The sequence below is a fragment of the Pteropus medius genome, unplaced genomic scaffold (assembly GCF_902729225.1).
Source record: "Pteropus medius unplaced genomic scaffold, Ma_sr-lr_union100, whole genome shotgun sequence".
In the NCBI taxonomy this organism is placed as follows: domain Eukaryota; kingdom Metazoa; phylum Chordata; class Mammalia; order Chiroptera; family Pteropodidae; genus Pteropus; species Pteropus medius.
This window is the reverse complement of record NW_024344374.1, coordinates 503,111-507,839: the sequence shown is the minus strand read 5'-3', so window position 1 is coordinate 507,839 and position 4,729 is coordinate 503,111. Positions and strand designations below refer to the sequence as shown.

General features: G+C 34.7%; 1 pseudogene; it reads left to right on the top strand.

Moving 5' to 3' along the window:
* The first annotated feature begins 4,174 nt into the window (after positions 1-4,174).
* Positions 4,175-4,293, top strand: LOC120608789 (uncharacterized; annotated as a pseudogene).
* Positions 4,294-4,729: the final 436 nt, after the last annotated feature.

The following is a 4,729-nucleotide window of genomic DNA, read 5'->3' as shown; positions in this document are numbered from 1 at the left end:
AAAATCAGGCTATCTATTTGAGATGTTTGGTTTAATGGCATCAGAGTTGATATCCAATATGTCCATCTCATAATTGTAATCGAATTGAAAGTTGTTCAGGGTATTAGCGCAGGAATTTGGGGGAAAAATGGATGGACGTTGTCAAAGTTTGTCTCCATAACTCTTCCTTATTTATGCTTTCGATGTTAACTTCCTCCCACCGTCCATCACAAACCTTTAAATTTGCTACCAAGTTCAGCTGGTTTAATGCCATTCTCTATGAAGTGGACTCTGCATAGTTGTGCTCTGATCGATTGTTTTGATTTTACATTTTATTCTTATGGAACAATTTTACTTCCATGTTCATGGAGGATGAAATAGGGGAGATCTCATTCATCAACTATAAGTGCAAATGCTTTCTGGCAATATAAACACTGTAATAGTCATCCAGCTAATATTGTGTAAGAAACAGCTTCAATTTTATGCACTGAGAGAGATTCCACCTTTAAACTTGAAAGATCATTCCTTAATTGGGCCGATTAGTAAGGATATTATTGCTAATTTGTTCTTCTAAAAAATATTGGATAATAACACAAGTTTGCAGTCTAGCCATACCCACATTGTGCAAGAGACAAGGGCTCCATGTGACCATCATAGGAAATGGTCCTTAATTTTCCATCTATATGCACCTGTAGGAAAAGACTAGAACTCTTAGCTTATGTTTTTGGGATTTTTCTCAATCACATTATCTCTAACCATCATACAATATATCAAGGAAGAAATAAAGAGATTTTGAAAGTCTTTATGATTTAGAGACCCTAGGAGGCATGGGAGGTCATATTCTCGTCCATATGCATCTTGGTGTTCTACTCCTCTATCTTCTTGCCCCATTTTCCAGGAAAAGTTAGATTTATTCTTTCTCTGCTAAATTATGACCACACTGGTTCCAATCTTGGTGACTGATTTATCCACGGGTTCTAGGCCCTTTAGCAGTTATTTGTCCCATGACTGCAAAGTTTTCTCCCCTGGGTACTCACTTGCTGAAAATCATTTAAAAAAGACTGCATAGCTCCCAGTCTAAAGCAATTACCCACAACTTTGTCTCATATGCTCTTGTTCCTCAACATCATTATGCTTCACGTTTTTATCTTCCCTGGGTGGTTTGGTTCACATGCATTTAGGGAAAAAAAGATTCATGATCAGATATTTAATATTCTAGTTGTGCATTAACTATTTTACATGTCTCCGAGGGTTGATATCTTCTCCCAGCTCCATCGTGTACTGAATCCTTTTATGCTCCAACTAAATATGTGCATATGTTAGGATGGTAAGACAAATAAATTCTGTTTATTTCTGCATTTTCCCCCATAGTTACTTGTAAAATACTATATATTTCTTACTAAGCTTATTTTCCATTCATTTGAAAATATTTATTTTATGTACTTACTGCAGTGTACTAGTAGTTCATAATACAATGGGTGAGGTATTCATGTTCATGAAAGAAGATAATAATGTTAGATCAAAAAGTACGCTATTAGAAGTATGACCGAATGCTATAGGACACACAGTGATTAATTCTGATTTGGGAATTAGAAAAAAATCTAAGTTTATTGTGAAAGAATTTTAATATTAACCTTATGAAATTATTTTTCCCAGAAGTTTTCTTGATATGAATACTGGAAAAATCATGTTTTTAAAAAATAAACAAGCTGACATCATTAGACTCAGAAAATGCCCTCCTCCAACGATACCATTAACAGTAATGAACAATTTAAAACCCAATTCTTTCACGTTGACTCATTACTATTAATGAGATAAAATGAAATGAAATGCCAGATATTCCTCATGGAAATACAGAAAAGGTGAAAATGAAAATATGATCTGAGATTTTCATTTGCAAGTCTGAATACAATAAAAGAGTACATTCTCTATAATTTATCAGAAAAGTTAGCTCTAAGTTTTTCTTTTTTTTTTTTTTTGGTCTTTTTTTGTTGATATTTAGGCTTCATTTTCCCTAGTTCACCCCTTAAAATCTTCCTCTAGAGGGATTCTGATTAGGAAGTTTTAAGGCTGCAGGGCATGGCAAGATAAAGAAATAATTTTATCTTGCTTTATCTCGCACTTACTATTTATGCTTGCAAGAGGCTCTATTTTAAAACCAATATGGCCATAACAATTCTAGAAGAATTGTTTTGAGTACATTTATGCTAGAAAAGAGTGTGTTTGTGATCTATCTGGATTCTACTGAAATTATCTTCCTCCCATGCCTAGGTCTAGATGACTTTTTTTTTTTCCCATTGTTGCTTTCACTTTTTAACTCCTAGTCTGAATATGATCTAGGGTTTATTACTATCCAAATGAGGGGGATGAAAAGTATAGACTAACTTTGAACCACATGCTACTGTAGTCCTCAAGTATTTTTAGTCTGAAGCCTTCCTATGTTCTATTAGTTGTTTACATTGGAGGAGATCCCTATATCCTTTAACGTAAAGACACTCAGTCACTTTGGAGTACCCCTTTCCTACCCATCACATCATATATACATACATACATACATACATACATACATACATATATATATATATATGCATACATATATACACACACACACACACACACACACATATACATACATATATATATATATATATATATATATATATATGTATATATATAATGTTCTCTTTAAATATATAGCTAAGATTCGTGGTTACCCTCACTGGTAATTTTTTTTGTACTGTGTTCTTTTCTCTCCTTTTATTTTTTTTAATTGTTGTTTCTGGGTCAGTTACCTCTTCTTCTCTTCCTCACATCAGACCTCTAATGGACCTCTAACATCTTAAACTGAAAGGGCCTTTTGCAAGTCTCAGCAGCATCAGGATAATGCTTGATAATCCTCTTTACTGTCCCTAGATTCAAGGCAGGATCGTTCTGCCTGATTTCAAATTATACTACAAAGTGACAATAATCAAAATAGCATGGTGTTGACAAAAAAAACCCAGACACATAGACTAATGGAACAGAATTGAGAGCCCAGAACTAAACCTCTGTATATATGGGCAAATAATTTTTGACGAAGAAGCTAAAAACATACAATGGAGGAAGGAAAGCTTCTTCAATAAATAGTGCTGGGAAAATTGGAAAGCCACATGCAAAAGAATGAACCTAGGCTGCTGTCTGTCACCATATACCAAATGAACTCAAAATGGATCAAAGTCCAAAATGTAAGACCTGAAACAAGAAACTGCATGGAAGAAAACATAGGTACTAAACTCATGGACCTTGAATTTAGAGATTTTATGAAGTTGACCTTGAAAGCAAGGAAAGTAAAAGCAAAAATAAATGAATGGGACTATATCAAACTAAAAAGCTTTTGCACAGCAAAAGAAGCCAACAAGACAAGAGGCAAACTACTGAATGGGAGAAGATGTTTGCAAACGACGCCTCCAATAAGGGGCTAATATCCAAAATATACAAAGAACGCATACGATTCAACAATAAAAGAACAAATAATCCAATTAAAAAATAGACAGAAGACCTGAGCAGACACTTCTACCAATGGTCAACAGATATATGAAAAGATACTCAAATTCACTAGCTATTTGGGAAATGCAAATCAAAAGCACAGTGAGATACCACCTCACACCTGTTAGAACGGCTATCATCACAAGACAAGTAATAACGAGCATTGGAGAGGTTGTGGTGAAAAGGAATCCTATACACAGCACGCCACTATGGAAAGCAGTATGAAGGTTCCTCAAAAATTTAAGAATAGAATTACCACATGACCCAGCAATCCCTTTTCTGGGGATTTCTGAAAACATTTATCTGTAAATATATATGCACCCTGATGTTCACGGTGGCATTATTCACGGTGACCAAGAAATGCAAACAATCGAAATATCTTTTAATAGATGACGGGAAAAGAAGCTGTGGTAGATATATATACAATAGAATACTATTCAGTCATAAGAAAAGATGAAATACTGCCATTTGCAACAACATGGATGGATCTTGAGAATATCACACTAAGCAAAATAAGTCAGAAAAAGTCAAGAATCATATGATTTCACTCATATGTGGAATAAAAACTGAAAGCAACAGATGAACAAGGGAAACAAAAACTCGTAGAATTATTATGAAGATAATACACAGAGTTCCTACATACCTCACACCCTGTGAAAACTGTGATCAGATCTACAGCCATGCCACCCTGAATGTGCCCAATCTTGTCTGATCTTGGAAGCTAAGCAGGGTTGGGCCTGGTTAATGCTTGGATGGGAGACCACCTAGGAAGACCAGGTGCTGTAGGTGTAAAACAACAACAACAAAAAACTATGTTCAGTATCATATGCTTTCAGCTGTCTCTACAAGAATTTATGCAGCAGATATTAGTGTATACTTAAATCAGTAGATACATTTAGAGAAAAAGCAGTTCCAGTTTCTGAGATCACATCTCCTAGTTTCCTTTTTCTCTTGGATCTTGGCTCTTGAACTTTTTACAGGTTCGTTAGCTCTCCCGTACTTTCAAATGAGTGTACTTTCATATTTTTTGCCCCAGTTTTTCCAGTTACTATCAAAGGGAGAGTTGGACTGAGTTACATATTTGCCATTATGGGAAACAGAACTCTCTTTTGTCAACCGTTATATAATGTACACTAATCTTGAATGTTAACAATTACGATTGTTTATATATATTTATTCTAGGGTAGCCATTACTCAGAGAATATAGAATATTTCTAGCACTCCA